We start from the raw sequence: 18,679 nt of genomic DNA, 5'->3' as shown, positions 1-18,679 counted from the left end.
AGAAGTAGAAGAAAAAGAGGTCTCAAGTCCCAGGCAAGTCCAAAAACAAGCAGGGCAAATTCAATAAGTTATCAAGGTTTGAAAATAATCCTGGACAGGAGACTTTTGTAGTTCTCCTCAATTTTCTCCACCTGCACTGCATGTCATCTCACTGACCCTGGCCCAGTGTCATTCTGTGGGGAAAACATGGAAATTAGAGAGCTACCAAGTTTCTTGGTCTTTTCTTCTTACCTGCACTATTGCAATACAGATGGTCCCCGACTTAACAAGGGTTCGACATACAATTTTTCAACTTTATACTGGTGCAAAAGTGATACACATTCTGTAGACATCATAATTGGAAATCTGAATTTTGCTCTTTTCCTGGACTGGTGATATGTGGTATGATCCTCTCTTGTGCTGCTGGGCAGCAGCTCCCAGTCAGCCACATGACCACAAGGGTAAATACATGATATACTTACAACCATTCTGTTTTTCTCTTTCAGTACACTATCCAATATATTAAATGAGATATTCAATAGCTTATTATAAAATATGCTTTATGGGGGTGCCTGGGTAGCTCAGTCGGTGAAGCTTCCGACTTCAGCTCAGGTCATGATCTTACAGTTCGTGAGTTCAAGCCCCGCATCTGGCTCTGTGCTGTCAGCTCAGAGCCTGGAGCCTGCTTCAGATTCTGTGTCTCCTTCTCTCTCTGCCCCTCCCCCACTTGTGCTCTGTCTCTCTCTGCCTCTCAAATAAATAAATGTAAAAAAATAAAATAAAATAAAATAAAATAAAATAAAATAAAATATGCTTTATGTTACAGGAATTTGCACAACTGCAGGTCAGTGTAACTGTTCTGAGCACATTTAAGGTAGTCTGGGCTAAGTTGTGATATTTGGTAGGTTAGGTGTATTAAATGCATTTTTGACTTAACGATATTTTCACATTATGATGGGTAAAGCATAACCTCATCGTAAGTCAAGGAAAACCTGTATTTGTATAATAGCTTGATTATTACTTTTAGTTTGGCTCACTGCCCCAGTTGGCCACCTTGACACCTGGCAGCTTAACAGCTGGCATAAAGCAGAGTAGTTTTACTTTCAGGCTTGCTGTCTTCATGTTTATGTCACAGAAAAAGTATTTTCACTTCAGTGCCCTGGTAAGAGACAGAAATATATTATAAGGGAAAGTTTAAGAAAAAACAGGATCCATCAACAAACTATGATTCTTTAATTGCAAGTCCTTTTCCAAGTTCACCATGAAACAGGTAATCTTTTTCTGTTTCATCTACCGTAGACTTTGCCTAATATTTTGTTTGTTAAAAGTAAACACTGAAAAATTTATAAGAGTTGTTGAAAAGTTGAAAAGTTACATATTAAATTCTGAATCCCTGACAACAGCATTCTATGTTTCCTCTAGCTAAAATTAACTATACTTATTTTGCTTCTCCATAGATATGCTCTCAAAATATTCAAAGAAAGGTTTTTCATATAATTATTTTTGGTTTTGTTTATGTGTGATTGTGTATGCATGAATGCTTACATCTGTATGTTCATGTGAACAAGAAGATATACAGACAATAAACACAAAAGGGCTATATGTAGAAATTTCCAGATTTATATTTTTAAATAACTAAGATTAATATATTAGAGGAGGGAAACAGCTAGATTGATTATTTCAAGTTGGGACAGGAAATAATAAATATTATATGGCAGATCTGAATAAAATACAAATTGAAAAATATGCTTATCAAAATTAAAAACTCAATGAGTAGACTAGATACCAGATTTAATAACTGAAGAAAATTGGTGAATTGAAGACAGATCAGAAGAAAGGAAAAAGATAAGAGAACACCTAAAAAAAGTCATAAAATACATCAATCATACATTTTCAAACCCTCACAAACCCTGGGAAAATGAAGGGAGATCTATAAAGCAGCCAGAAAGATGGGGAATGGATCTATTTTATCTTATCTTCAAAGAAGAACAATCACACTTATACACAGAGAAGCAATAATCACACGTTGTAATTAAGAGTAACAGTTGACTTTTAAGCAAAAAATTTGAAAGCTGTAAGTATTCATTAATAATAGAAAACCAAAAGGGGGCCTGGGTGGCTCAGTCAGTTAAGTGCCTGACTTCGGCTCAGGTCATGATCTCACGGTTCCTGGGTTAGAGACCCATGACAGGCTTTGTGCTGACAGCTCAGAACCTGGAGCTTGCTTCAGATATTGTGTTTCCTTCTCTCTCTGCCCCTCCCCCACTCACTCTCTGTCTCTCAAAAATGAATAAACATTAAAAAAAATTAAAAAATAATAGAAAACCAAGTGCAAATGAAGAAGGTATTTTGTCCCAAGTACAAGCAGTAAGAGGGTCCACTATAATCAATTTAATTTTTTTGTAATGTTTATTTTTGTGTGTGTGTGAGAGAGAGAGAGAGACTGTGAGTAAGGGAAGGGCAGAGAGAAGAGGGAGACAGATTCTGAAGCAGGCTCCAGTCTCTGAACTGTCAGCACAGAGCCCGAGGCAGGGCTCGAACTCATGAACCGTGAGATCGTGACCTGAGCCAAAGTTGGCCACTTAACCAACTAAGCCATCTAGGTGCCCCTGTAATTAATTTAAATACATAATAAAACTGAGTAGAAATGAGCCTGCTTTGTATTATGCACTGGCATTTCTAAATAGCATCAATGATAAAGCATACCTTCCTACCTTGGTTGGTTATTTGGATCCTCCCCACTGTTTCAGAATACTGCAAAAAAATGTATTGGTTTAGAATTATAAGCTCCATAAAAATCCCCTTCAAGAATGAAGGTGGATACCTAGGCATTTTTGAAGATTCCCCTTGTGTCCTACAAACTTCCTAACCACACTTATTAGTTATGACAGCTTTATTTCTTTGTTTTAATTTCTTTCTTTCATTGCTTTGTCTTACTGTGCTGGTTAAATCTTCCAATAAAATGCTGAAGAGAAATAGTAGATGGACACCCTTGCCTATTCCTTGATTTTAGGTGGAAAAGTGTCAGTCTTTTACCATTAAATATAATGTTAGCTGCCTTGTAATAGTTTGAAGAAGTTTCCTTCTAAGAATGGATTTAAAACAAAATAAAACCAAACCAAACATCTGACAATACCAAATGTTGGCAAGGATGTACTGGTCACACATTTCAATGTGCATACCCCCTTTGGAAAGTTTTTTTGGAAGCATCTAGTGATGCTGAAAACAATTTCTAAACCAAATTGTATTCACATATGTACCAAAATATACCTACAACAATATCAGTAGCAATATTATTTGTGAAAGTTCCAAGCTGGAAAATTGAAATATCAATCCATAAGTTGCAATTAATTGGGATATATTTACCCAAATGAATAACACACAGAAATTAAAATGGCATAGCTAAAGCTACAGTCAATGGCATTCAGAAATCTCATAAAAGTAATGCTGAGCAAAAGAAGCAAAACCTGAAAGACTACATATAATACAATCAACTTATATAAATTTAACACATAAGCAAAACCACTCTGGATTGATTTGTTAGAAATAATAGTGCTTAACTTTGGGTATGAAGGCAGCTTTTGACATACTGGTTATGTTCGCTTACTCACTTGGATTATTTAAAATATACAAATCTCGGGGCTCCTGGGTGGCTCAGTGAGTTGGACATCCGACTTCGGCTCAGGTCATGATCTCGCGGTCTGTGAGTTCGAGCTCTGCATTGGGCTCTGTGCTGATAGCTCGGAGCCTGGAGCCTGCTTCGGATTCTATGTCTCTCTCTCTCTCTGCCCCTCCCCTGCTCATACTCTGTCTCTCTCTGTCTGTCAAAAATAAGTAAACATTAAAAAAAAATTAAATATACAAACCTCTCTGCATACATGTTTTGCTAAGTTGAAAAAAATAAGAAAATTTGTGCAAATAGAAATATGCTATAATACAATTTGGGCCACCTTTAGCTTCTTTGCATCTGAGAATGAAACATAGGTCACCAGGACTTCTACTGGTGCCATCCAAGGAAATTTGGCCAGGGTTCTCATGGTTGTACTGTCCGCTCAAACCGGCATGGTCTGATCCAGAAAAAAAGTGCCACAGTATGTGCCATCAGTTCTTCTGTCAGTACACAAAGGATGTAGACTTCATTAAGTTGAATTAGGAGAACTTCCTTGAATGGGTCATCCAAGATACTTATTTCAAATGTAGAATTCCAAGATACCTACCTTAATGCTAAATCATTGTACATAAAGTTAAAATACCTCAAGTATTAAATAAATAAATAAATAAATAAATAAATAAATAAATAAAAGAAATTTGGACCTATAAACCAACATCTATTTCCCCCTCTATCTTCCTGCAATTAGTTCAAGAACATTGAGTTCAAAAACATGCAGTAAAGGGAGGATCAAAATGAATTTAGAACAACAGAATAATTAGCTTTGTGTTTCAAATTCGATTTTTACACTTAAGGCACGGACAATAACTTCAAAATGAAAGACTTCATCTTCAAGACTCTGCTATTTTAAAGAACGAAAGACAAAGTTTTGAAGGACACCAAGCTTAATATGTTTGTCATTAAAAGAAACAGGAACAGAGAACAGAGAACAGAGAAGGACTGCATTTCCTTTCTCCCACAGTCTTGTTAAAGATTACCCATATGTGTACCTTTCTAATGGGGGATATGCTCAATCAAACCCATAAAGAAATCCACTATATAAGAACAGTAAACTAGCTTTAATGGAGAAATGGTAGTAAGAATAAGCACCTCAGCATAAGGCTTAAGTGTAAGACTTGAGAAACCCTCTCCCGCTAAGTATCTTGGGACCAACCCAAGAAAGAGTTTTGGAAAGAATTTCAGTTTGCATCATTTCTTAGTTTTATCTGAATATTTGTAAAGTACTATATATGACAAAGAGCAAGCAGACCTGAAAAACACTTGGCACTTGAAAAAATCTAAATTTCCTAGGTGGCTAGGATGTTCATGGGTCTAAACTCTTATCAGATGGAACAAAGAAAGAAGCTTATGATGAATAACAAGATGAGATAAAGTGTGTTTCTGAAAATGCTTGCAGATGAATAGACCAAATTAGCTCCTACTACCTATTCCACACCAAAATCTGGATGCTACATAAGGCACTATGTCAACTGGACTTTAGAAGTCATAGGAGAAATAATATGTAGAAGACAGAGCCCTGTATTTATTAGGTTAATTGAAAAATTGAAAAATTTTTGAAAAATTATTCAATTGAAAATTGAAAAACTGAAAAATTATTGAATTTTGAAAAATTGTTTCAAATTATTGAAAAATTATTCACTTCATTAACATTATCTCAAATGATTAAGTTATGCTACTGGGACCAGAAGATTAGGGCATGAGATAATATTTTGTTTGTTTTCTAGAAAAAAAAATTGTAACTTTACACACTTCATTTTTAATTATGAAATTTTATCTGGCTCCTCATTAAATAATGATTATTTGTTTAATATCTTGTACTTAGTGGACTCCTATAGCCAGAGAAGCTCAAAGGTCCTATAGAGTCCAATGATTTTTAAAAGGAACTAAGGCTGGGTGTGCCTGGGTGGCTCAGTCGGTTAAGCGTCCGACTTCGGCTCAGGTCATGATCTCACGGTCCGTGGGTTCGAGCCCCGCATCGGGCTCTGTGCTGACAGCTCAGAGCCTGGAGCCTGCTTCGGATTCTGTGTCTCCCTCTCTCTCTGACCCTCCCCCGTTCATGCTCTGTCTCTCTCTGTCTCAAAAATAAATAAAACATTAAAAAAAAAATTTAAAAGGAACTAAGGCTGAATTTACTGAGGGGAAAAAATTACCCTACCATCATCCATACATTTCAAAAGAGATCTTCTCCAGTTTCCAAATTGTAGTCACTTAAGCCTTTTAGCTAATTTACTTGTGTCTTTGTTCCTCTGCTCATTGTATGATCTTAGTCATAAATAGATTTTAAAATTTAAATTTTCTATTCAAATTAATGATTGACATTTAACTTACCAAAATTTTAGCAAAGTATCTCATGTTCAGCCTATTCAAATCATCCAAAATATGTCCTGATAGTTTCACAATTTATTTCTTAAAAATTTCCTGAGAAAGAAACAGGAGAGTGTTTTCACATCAAAGTATCTACTGCTCATGTCAAAACTATCAACTGAAATATTCTCAGGTAATATGCTTCAGAGTTTATTGATATATACCTATACTGTAGAGAAAAATAAGGTGAATATAATGCTTTGACACCTCTTAAATAACACACGTTTTGGCCACTTGATGTTTTGCTAAATCTAATGCAAGTCTTGGAAAATCATGATATTTTGAATTATTTACCATCTATATGATAAAGAAGATTTCACATGTGGATTTCTGAGTGATTTTAGTTATAAAATAACTGACAAATAAATGACCAGTAGGAAGACATAAGTAGTAGCTAATTGACTAAGGTAAATAAATATAATCAACTTTGATGCCATTTGCAGATAACCAATGAAACAAAGTATTTTGTATCAAACTGCTATACATTAACCTGGAATAACATAATGAAAGTTAATAAGGTGGGAATAGTAACTAACTGGAATATCAAAAACTTCAAGCCTGAATGTAGATATCTAAGTAAACTCACAAGTAGGAAAATAGAAATATTTGAGTCTTTGAATGCCAGTTTAATATACTTGACATTAAGCATAAAATGAATGTTTTTCTTTACAAATCATAACCTAACAACACACACTTATAGAAGAAATGTCAGAGGGCACTATGGCTTTTTATATCCACACTTTAATAAGATAATAAATATAATATATCCTATAATAAAGTAGAAGAGGTCTTATCCAGCCATATATCTTTAGAAATACTTTAAAATTTTTATTGTAACAAAAGTAATGAGTGAAACTGGTAGTGTGGACTCATCTTACTTAGGTTTTATTTTCAGCATTTTCTGAAAAAAAATTTATTAAAAAAGGAATAATTAAAGTCAACAGGAATGATTTTTTTGAAAATTGCTAACTATAACGTACTGTGGAAAATATACTGTAGAAATATTTGACTTAATATGACTTAAAATGAAATTGTAATTACTATGACCAAATAAAAGAACAATGATTGTGTCAAATCCATGGGGGAAAAGGCTATAATAAAAAAGGAAAATGTTTTTTCAAGGGGAGAATAATAATATTAAGTTTACATGCTATTAAATTAGATAGGAAGGATAAAGTAGATTAACTATTAAAGAATTAGAACAAGGCATATGCAAATATAGAGTTGATTTACAGAATGGACTGATAAAGTTTTGTCTTCATCCCTGAGGATGTCTGGGGGTCCAGTTTTTAACTATTTGCTAAGATACGGGCCTCAGGATCTTTGTTTTGGTGTTCAAGGTTCAAATATCCCCTGGTGATATGTTTCATTACTAATGGTTTGCTGCAGGCCTAACTGCTTTGATGAACTTAGCTGTATCAAGTAACCAAGGGACTGTAGTTTCCTGAGAGCTTCTACAATTCTTGGTCTTAGTCCTCAGTGCTTACCAGCACTCTATTCCTCTTGTAAAACCGTCACTTTGCTTTTAAATAAAAGCTTTTTGTGAGTATATGCTAGAAAGTCCAGGGAATCTTTTCAAATATCTAAGGAAATCTTTGCAGCATATAAGAGCAAATAACCAATGAATCAGAGGGAAGACAAAGTAACAACAGAAGATCTCAATAATTCAAAAAGAAGACAATATAGAAAGAGTAAACTGTAAATCAGAAAAAGGGCAAAACAAAGAATGCAGATAGCAAATGCTAGATACTCCTCCAGATATTAGAATAATCATTGTAAATGTAAATATGTGGAAACACAGCTAAATACACTTCAGATTCTTGTTGTTTACTTATCTTTTTGTTTTAAACGTTGCTTAAAAACCTTTCCAGGGGTGCCTGGATGGCTCAGTCAGTTGAGCGTCTGACTTTGGGTCAGGTCATGATCTCACTATTTGTGGGTTTGAGCCCCACGTGGGGTTCTGTGCTGACAGCTCAGAGCCTGGAGCTTTCTTCAGATTCTGTGTCTCCCTCTCTCTCTGCCCCTCCCCCTCTTGCACTCTGTCTCTCAAAAATAAATAAATGTTAAAAAAAATTAAAAAAAAACTTTCCAAATGCTTAAATTTCATTTGAAACAGATATTTTAGAATAAAAATATTTTGTCTTTAAAATAAAATGAAATGTATTTACAATATATTTTTCTTTGGTTAATGCTGGAATGTTGGCCTAAAAAGGGACAGTCAACATGTTTTCTCAACCCACAGCTTTACCATCTATGATTATAGCTGCTGAAAAAGATGAGTTTGACATTTCAGTGAGTATTCTGACTCATGAACAAGGAAGCTAGTCCAAATAAACTGGGTCAGCTGTAACTAAGAAAGGAAAATATGACAAAGACCATCTATCTCTCAGCTTTATGTTAATCATTTGACTCATTGTTTCTTATACCACAGACATTTTAAATAGTATTATGTGCCATTTAAAATATGGCATCATTTTGAAACCAATCACTCTGAGTTTAAAGGAAAAAAATACTTGAATCTTTTAAAGGTAAACATGATGATCTTTTCTAGAGCTGAAAGTCATTTGAAAAAGTCATGGAGTCTCTCACAGGGTAAATCTTTGTATTTCATTGGTTGGATAAGGGTACATGATGGCTGGGAAATTGAAAAGGCCTTGTGTAGTTGACATTAGTAAATGCCTGCCAGATGAAAAGCTAGTAAAAAAAGTCTTGCCAATATACTTTTAAATGATAGAGTAAATCTTAAAACTTCAGTGAAACAAAGTTTTTAGCTGAAAACATGAAGACTGAGTTAGCATCTTGTCTTCAGGTTGTACTTTTGACTTACAAATGCACATACAGATGTGACTATACTTAACTTTTTGCCGACATCAGTTGAGAATAAGTGCAAACTAACCATCATAAAAGATAATTTATGGAAATGCTTGGAAAAAAATACCAATATTACTGAAATATGCAAAGTGCTTAAAAACCCTTTTGAATGGTCATTTTTTTATCTTGAAATAATTGTATTGATGTTTGCACTTTTGATGCAGAAAAGATAGTAAGTAACACTTCTGGTTTCTTATCAAGATATACACACCAAACTATACCAATAGTGATCTTTCTTCATCATTGTACACAGTTTAAAAAATGTCAGTTTCAAGCAAGTATTAGAATTGCAGAAACTTGTAGTACCTTTCGAACATTTCAAGTTTCTCTGATAGTAAGATGGAGATATTATTAATTCCAATTTTTTAATATGAAAAATAAAATGTGTCAATATTAGGAAGATCTGTAGAATTCATTGAACAAATATGATACAAAATCAAATATGGGTAAAATACCCATTCAAAGGTAAACTAACTAATATTACAATACAAAAGTGTAAAAGATTCATTGATATGGATTCAGATTCTACATTATGATTAATTTTTAAGAAACTACCACTGGTCAAGATGGAATATAGTATCAAAAATAGCTACAATTATCTGAAAAAGACTACTAAAATACTTCTATTTTTTTCCAACATAATTTTTGTGTGAGGCCAACTTTTCCTTATATTCTTCAAGCAGAAAAACTTATTGCAAGAGATTGAATGCAAGAATAGAAATGATAGTCCAGATCTTTTCTGTTAAGGTGTAAACCAATGGTATTCTTCTAATTACTTATTTAGGATAATATTATTTTCAATAAAATGCATTAACATATAATAGTATCTTATTATAATTGTTATTATTATTAAGTAAATTGATAAGCAAGTATTTTGAAATATCTTAATTTTAATTTCTAAGAGTATTGACAAATATAGACCATATAAAATATTTGAGGAGATTTTTAATCATTTTTAAAATTATACAGATGGGCTAGGATCAAAAAGATTGGTACTTGAACTTGTTAACAGAGATCAATGTATAAGAATGTTCAAAAAAGGAATTACTATTGTAACAGATTGTAAACAATTAAATACATTTTAAGTAATAAATGGGCAAAAGAATTATGTTGTATTAATTTATGGTACTTATTTTATCATATGACTATTTACAGAAAAATTTAAATTTAATAAACTGTGATCACAATGCAAATCCTCTAACATGAGCTCATATGAAATTTTAGCCCTGCATGGCTATAGGACAGCTCTGATTTTTTTTTCTTGAAAGGCATATTTATCTCTCTACTATGTTGGTTCTAGGTTATTCTCTGTCTCCACAACAGAATATGAATCCCTCCTTTAATTTTAAATCTTTCTGATGTTAACGTTGATAAATTTTAGAGTGTAAAGACACTCTCCTTCTATGTTCTCAGTTACTAAGATCTCATTTGTCCTGATCTGATGCTGCTCTGATATTGCACACTTTAGATATTAAAGAATTTCACACTCCCCCACTGAGATTTGGACAAGGTGCTCTTTTCAACTTTTCAATAACTTTTCAACTTTTCAATAACTATAACATTTACAGGGACTTTAAAGATCTTTTGGATAAATATATATAATATATATAGGTATATTTTCAGGTTTCATTCATATATGTGTGTATTAATATATGAGAACATATGTATATGTGTGTATGACATATACACATATATATATGTCTATAACATATGCATATATATATATATATATATATATATATATATATATATTATAGACATGTATATAACTAACTGAAAACTGAAAATGTCCTTTTCAATTGTCAACATATCTTGACTTTCTGTTATATCCACTGTGAACTCTAGACATTATTTAAGTTACAGATTAAAAGGATTTTGCTTTACTGTCATTTAAATTATTTTGAAATATAAAGACAATTCTGTACACTGCATTTAGAAAGAACTTCAAATAAAGTAATTCTATGTCCACTGAAAAAATACAAATAGTATTCTAATTTCAGAACCACTGATTCTTTTTTTAATCATAGGCATTTTATTCCAAATATAGTATAGTCTTATACAGATTTGATTTCAAAATAAGAATGTAATATTAACAAGACACTGAGTCGGGCTGCAGAATGACTCATCGAAAAATATTATTGTTGAAAATGAATTTGTTTTTAACAGAAACGTTGATAAATGTTCTTTAGATTTTTTAACCTTTGATATGCAATATTTTTATAGAAAATTTGTTAATTTTTTATATAAGGAGCATCTTTATAAAATAAAATTCAGCATAATATAATGACAAACAGAGAAATATAAAATATAAAGAAAATTTGATATGACTTTTTTTATTGAATTCAGAGAGTGCTAGGGACATTCAATCAAATGGTTTTGCATTCTGGTGACATAGCTTTTAAATAAAATTTCAGTGGACATAATAAATATATTTCTCAACTTTTTCTCTATTTTTTTAAAGTCAGGGAATTTTTAATATTTTATCCATGAATAAAAAATGCATTTTAGTTTTTAAATTACACTAAAATCAAACAATCTATTAAGTTCTGATCCTGTCAGTTGGTACTTATTAGACCATGGAAAGGAGAAAACACATAAGAGGGAAATCACAACTTGAAACATTAACCACAGAATTAGAGCTCAAAAAAGTAGCAATGTCCCCTCTCATGTTTCTCCACAGCTTTTTGACATAATGCCCCAATACTATACCACAGTCAGCCTCAGACTCTAATAATGTTAATAACTGTATTGATTCCTTGACATTTGTAATTTGTTGTGCAAACTATTTGTCTTCTACTCCAAATGCCTTTATATTACCTTATTCCTTTTTAAAAATTTTTTCACTTCCTATTTAAGCTTTCTGGTTATAAAAGTAGTGTGTATTCACTATAAGAAAATAAACAAATATTACTATAACCCAACACACGAAGTAAAACCTAAATAAATTATAATGCATATGGCTTCAGGCATAGAATAGAAGGTTTAAGATGAATAGCTCAGGAGCTTGATTCCCTGGTTTCAAACCCTCTCTTTGCTAGTCTTTAATGTGTATTCTAGAACAAGGTCAATAAGCTTTCTGGGTTTCAGTTTCTACGGGAATTAAATGGTACAGATCTCATAGGGCTGATGTAAGACTTAAAATAATTAACAATTTATTAGTAATAGTGACCTCATAAGTCTGAAGATGTCTAAGATTAAATTTATCTGTTGTAAAGATGAAATTAACCTGAGAGTACTATTTAACATCCATTATACATTTGCTTTATAGAGTAGCAGTAAAATGGTGTGCTGTTACCACTCTATCTCATATTATGTATATTTAGCAACTGCTGTTTCATTTAGCATAAACATCTCCCTATACAGTAAATATTTCTCCATGTACAGTAAAAATTGTGGGTAACTTGTTCTGCAAGTGTTCCGCAAGAGCAGCAAAACTTTCTAATAAATTTTAACTCGATAAATGAGAGATGTTTTGCAATATAAGTAGTACCTGACACCAAATGTCACATGATCACAACTGAGCCAATGGTTCTTGAAATTCAGTTTGATACACAAGTGCTTTGACTTACAAGCACGTTTCCAGAACGATTTATTCTCCCCAACCAAAGTTTTACTATATTCATAATTATTGCTTTTTAAAAATAAATCTCTACTATTGTATGAACACAATGTAATTTAATCAAGCAGTCTGATATTTTGGGATATGTATATTGTTTCCATTTTTAGTTTTGGAAAGGTCAAATTTAGCACTCTTTTACATATGTTTAATGCTAAGCTGTTTTATTCCTTAAAATGTTTTTCTGGTATCAGAATTACTAGAATTAGAGGTATTTAACTCATTCATTCAAACAATATTTGGTGCATGTCTGTATGGGGCCTGGCATTCATCTCAGAACACTGGCACTTACTGCCAGGTTTCCTGTCCCTGTGGAGATTGTATTCTGTGCAGAATAATTTATGTTTTTGATACACAGTGTCAAATTCTCTTATTTACAAAGCTGGTCATCTTCTCCCCAACAATTTATGAAATACTAGTCCTTAAACTTTAGCCAATTGTGAATAATCTAAACAAGTAAGTGGAAATTTAAGAAGCAAACAACAACAACAAAAATAGAAAATGTGCAATTTAACATGAGAAAAATAATATAAAATTTTTTGCTTTACTTCTTTGAGATTTATCTTAAATATATATTTTAATTGAGTGTTAATATTAAATAGCTCCTGAATTTACCAGTATCTCTCTCAATCATCTATTATCTATCTCTCCCCTGTCCACTTTTCAGTTGTACTATACATAGTGGAGAGTCTAGCTGCCAGTTTGGGTACATGGAATGAAGCGCATTTCTGAACTTCTTTTCATATATAAGTAGGCATATGATAGAGTTCTGGATAACAAGATATAAACTGATTAGATCTTCAAGTGAAAATAATTTCTTAATTTTTTACAAGTATTCTATTTGTAATATTCTACTTTATTCCAGTTTCAGACTCCATCTTTTCAGTTTTGCCAGTTGTTTTAGTCTGTATTTACTGATGTACAAAACAAGTACTTCTCGTGTGTTAAAATGCACCAAATGAACCCAGCAATGCTGATAGCACGGTTAGAGTAAGAGCAATTGATTTCAGTCTTGACTACTATTTAGTTGTTATGTGACCTTGGAAAAGCTATTTAACATCTTTGAATTTCAAATTCTTGATTTGTAAAACAGTGATAGTAATAGCCATATCACATATATCATATGATTAATGTCAAGTTGGAAAACAGAAACTATATGTTGAATCCTGAGAATACTGTCTCAATGATTTCTTTCATTATTGTTTTAATTACTACTATTAACATTTTAACTAGAATGCCCCAAGCTTTTGATCACAAAGCAAAGCCATGTTACCTGTCCTTTTTGTGCCTAAATTATGGTGGCCTCAGGAAATTTATTGTTGGAAATTAGACATTCCTTAATGTGTCCTTCCCATTCTTATGAGAGTTCACAACGAAGTGTCTCATGTATGCTCACAAAAGAAAACAAAAAACAAACAAACAAAACAAAACAAAACAAAAAACAAAACAAACCCTGTCACTTATTTGGGAAGACTTCATGGTGCCACTGTTATTGACATAATAGCATTCATGTACAGTCTACTTTAACTGATGATACAAAAATTTGTATGTATTCTTGGAATCAAAACATTGATAACTTCTATGGAAGGTTAGGAAGAATGGCCTTATCTCTGATACTCTGAAAAATGTTATCATTGTAGCCCTGCATATAAAAGTTTACACCAAGATACCCTTGCCATATTAGCTCCATAAGTTACCAGCTTTCATCAACATCTTTCCATTAAGTTTTGTTTTGTTTTGTTTTTTGTTTTATATCTCTAAACACAGGAACAAACTTTAAATTTAAGCATGTAAGAATACAGTCATAGTAAAACAATCTTCATTGTCTGATATCACACATCTCCTCTACCCACCCAAAAAATAATGGGTATAAAGCAACCCAAAACAACCCCATACTTTATTATTATTATATGATTACTACAACTATTCAGAACGTAAATCAAAAATTGGGAAGCAAGAAAATGGGATTCATAAATATTCAAAATAATTGTTGGGCCAGTGAAATACAAGTCAAAATGTGTGTGTGAGAAGCTGGGAAGCCAAAAACATTACAATTCTACCTGAAATATGCTACTTTTCCTTGTAAAGTAAGAAATATTATCAACAAAAGCATGTTTGAGTTTTATGCTTTGCAAAAATAAGATTTAAAATGTTCTTCATGGAACGAAATATGGCCCTTTGTAGCAACGTGGATGGAACTGGAGAGTGTGATGCTAAGTGAAATAAGCCATACAGAGAAAGACAGATACCATATGTTTTCACTCTTATGTGGATCCTGAGAAACTTAACAGAAACCCATGGAGGAGAGGAAGGAAAAAAAAAAAAAAAAGAGGTTAGAGTGGGAGAGAGCCAAAGCATAAGAGACTCTTAAAAACTGAGAACAAACTGAGGGTTGATGGGGGGTGGGAAGGAAGGGAGGGTGGGTGATGGGTATTGAGGAGGGCACCTTTTGGGATGAGCACTGGGTGTTGTATGGAAACCAATTTGACAATAAATTTCATATATTGAAAAAAAAATGTTCTTCATGGTATCCGATAGCACAGAAGCCTAACAATAAAGAGAATTATCATGCCTAAAAATATTCATATTTTTATAATGGGAAAAGGCAGAAAAAGTCATCACCTTTATTCTGATTTTGACATGGTGGCATGCAAGTTAAAGACATATATTCTAACAATAGATTTAAAGTGTTTAGTATGTGTTGATAATACCAGATAACCATTTTCTCTTTTATGCCTTATATTTATGATTATTATGTTGTGAGCAATGTCTTATCCAAAGAAGATTTAAATGAATATGAATCAGGAACATAAGTCAGATAACATTCATTTGTATAATTCTGTTAAAGAATAAAAACAATTTCAAATATTACAATAGATGAATACAAACAATTTACATGTGACATCGTGCACTTTCTATCTTAGAATTTGTAAAATACTTACACTTTCTCATGCTATTATCTCAGTTATTGTAGAAGAGACATGCTATTGACAGGTTTTCGATAATTATTTCCATTTTACATTGAGATAAATTGTGACATTGAAATACTTCATGGATTTTCTTAACAGTATATTATTTCAACGATTTGGACCAATGAAACAATGATGTAGGGATATGACTGAGGTAGTGGTATGAAAGAAATAGACAATAATACATGACCCATAGAAAGAATACAGGCTTATAAGTGAGAGTCTCTTGTTTTTAATTTCAGTGATCTATAATGTGTGAAAATAAATCTTTCAGACTCAGCTTTCTCATTAATAAAAGTCAGATAATACACAGTCTCCAATTGGTCTTCTGTGAAGATTTAAAATAAAAATTAAAAAAAAAAACACAAGAAAAACTATATAAAATTCCATTCAAGTTCTTAGCACATGGTATAAAAGTTCACTCATTAGTTTTCCATTGCCATTTTATTTATGTTAGCCACAACTACATTTATATTAATCACTTTCCCCAGCCCTCCCCACACCTACCCCTCCCCACACACAGTTTATTTGATCTTCTTTTAAATATTACATAAATAATTAAGGTCTCAGAATGCTATCTTTGTTATAAATAGCTTTCTCTTCCGATTTTTTAAAGAAAGCTCTCAAGCTATTAAGTCAAACTTAAATCCATGCTTTTTGAAATGGACATTGTGTCTAATATTTAAATAATAAATACATATGTTTTCATTCCTTCTAGTATAATGGATATTTAATGATGGAGAAATCCAGTTTTGTAATGTTTATTTACTTGAGAGAGAGAGGGAGACTAAGAGAGCAGGCGGAGGAGGGGCAGGGAGAGAGGGAGAGAGAAAAAAACAAGCAGGCTCCACGCGTCAACACACAGCCTAAGCCAGGGCCCAACCCCCACCAACCATGAGATCATGACTTGAGCTGAAATCAAGAGTTGGAGTCTTAACTGACTGAGCCAACCAGGTGCCCAGAGAGATCTAATTTAAATACTGTAGAGTGTTGGCGGGGGGGGGGGGGGGGGGGGGCAGGGGGCAGGCCCCTTTGGCAGGGTGGGTGTGGTCTTCTGTGGCTGGGGGGCAGAGCCTGATGTCCAGCACCTGGGGATGTGGGTCAGGGTGGGCATGCACCAGATTTTGAGTGGGGGTCATCAGCTTCCTCTGAAAAAAGATTAGGTACAACATGAAGCAGAATGGTGCAAACGGGAAGAGCATGAGCTCTGACATCAGACAGGGGACAGAGAACTTCTAGTTGTCCAAGAGAAGTAGTCTGCAGAAATCTTTACCACCTTGGAGTAATAAAGAGAAGAAAGAGGGGCATCTGGGTGGCTCAGTAAGTTAAGCGACCCACTTCTACTCGGGTCATGATCTTGTGGTTCATGGGTTCCAGCCCTGCGTCCGGCTCTGTGCTGACAGTTCAGAGCCTGGAGCCTGCTTAGGATTCTGTGTCTTTGTCTCTCTCTACCCCTCCTGTACTTGCTCTCTTTCTCTCTAATCAATAAACATTAAAATTTTTTAATTAAAAAAATAAAGAGAAGATAGAGTATAAATAAAGTATTCGAACCCCATGGGGAAAAAAGTTAACTTCATATAACTGTGGAGGAAAAAAGAGATGTGTCAAAAGGAATCATCTATAGAAAGAAGATTGCAGTCTGTCAGAATGTGGTTCCAAAAATTTTAAGAAAAGTGAGCATTTTAAACGTACCTAGTATCCATTTGCAAGAGGAAACATAGCTCAATCCTCAGGAAAGAAGCATGACTACATGCAGTCACTGCCCTACGTGGACGCAATATGCATCTATGAAGGAAGACTGTTTTCTGGGAAATTATGGAAAATCCAGATTGAACAGAGTTAGTTCAAAGAGGCAGGATTTCAATCACAGGGGCTGGCTTTGTCTACTGCATTTTGGAAACTTTTGCCAGCTCATTCTTAAGACAAGGAGCCCAGAAGGGAATTAGAATGATGGAGATGCTGCTAAAGGAACAGTGTAGTGCCCCCTTACCTGAGGAACCAATCATCAGGGAGCTGTATTGTGCTACGTTTTCTCCAGAATCACTTCTTGGCCACAACCCATCACTGATGCAGGTTTCAAAATACAAATTTAAGGATGGTGCCAGCAGCTTACAGAAGAGGACATGAAATGGACATCAAATGATATATTCCCCTGGGAGCATGCCGCAGACAGGGGCACTCATGGACATGAGACTCCTAACTGGATTTTTATCGCACAGTCTTTTTATGATTATAAATGAAGGAAAAAAAGGAAGAAGAAGGTGACATCTGCCCTTCTTCAGGATGTCCTGCTGATTGATTGGTGACGATGTCAGGGAAGCCAAGGACTGGAAGCCTGGCGAGTGGTGCTTGTGCCCATATGTCATCAGCATCATTGCTTATAGGATTCATGAGAAGATTCTAGGATAGATAAAGGAGTTAAACCGGATACCTGATGCATACGTGACCTACAACAGAAAAGAATGAATGTACCAGGCCTGTGTTGAAGCTAAGTAACATTTTTTTTAATGTTTATTTATTTTTGAGACAGAGAGAGACAGAGCATGAACAGGGGAGGGGCAGAGAGAGAGGGAGACACAGAATCTGAAACAGGCTCCAGGCTCTGAGCTGTCAGCACAGAGCCCGATGCGGGGCTCGAACTCACAGACCGTGAGATCATGACCTGAGCCGAAGTCGGACGCTTAACCGACCAAGCCACCCAGGCGCCCCGAAGCTAAGTCACATTTAGAGTAATGTTTGAGTTTCAGAAGTGGGGAGCATTAGAAGTCTACCCATAGGTACTACTTACCTGCCACTAGTATAGCTTTTATAATGTGACATGTCAACCACATGATTTGATCTTCTTAACATGGAATAGAGTGTGGGAAGGCAGGTGTGACTTTGGCATTGTGTGATGTGGAGCGCACCATGAACCTCTCTGTGTTTCACTGGCAAATGGGGATTCCAGGGCACAGGTGTTCTGTGTCATGATGATTAAACAAGGAAAGGGAGTTCAGTGTGAAAAGCATAGGTTTGGGAGTTTGACAGACCAAGTGTTGCCACCCACTAGCTCAGTGATCGATAATCTGGAATTTTCAATCCTTCTGAAGCTCCTTTGTACAGAAACCCTTTTGGGGTTACAAAATTAACTTTGTGGGGTTGTCAGACTTATTTGAGATTGTATATATAGAGTACCTACTACTTTCCTTGTTGCATGGAAGTCTAGTACAT

General features: G+C 34.1%; 2 pseudogenes; both read left to right on the top strand.

The window, feature by feature from the left end:
• The first annotated feature begins 376 nt into the window (after positions 1-376).
• LOC122229397 lies at positions 377-4,132 on the top strand (annotated as a pseudogene).
• A 4,104-nt stretch (positions 4,133-8,236) lies between these two features.
• Positions 8,237-17,596, top strand: LOC122229394 (annotated as a pseudogene).
• The last annotated feature ends 1,083 nt before the right edge of the window (positions 17,597-18,679 follow it).

The sequence above is a fragment of the Panthera leo genome, chromosome A1, assembly GCF_018350215.1.
Source record: "Panthera leo isolate Ple1 chromosome A1, P.leo_Ple1_pat1.1, whole genome shotgun sequence".
Taxonomy (NCBI): Eukaryota; Metazoa; Chordata; class Mammalia; order Carnivora; family Felidae; genus Panthera; species Panthera leo.
Note: the sequence above shows the minus strand (reverse complement) of the source record. Positions and strands in the feature narration are given on the sequence as shown.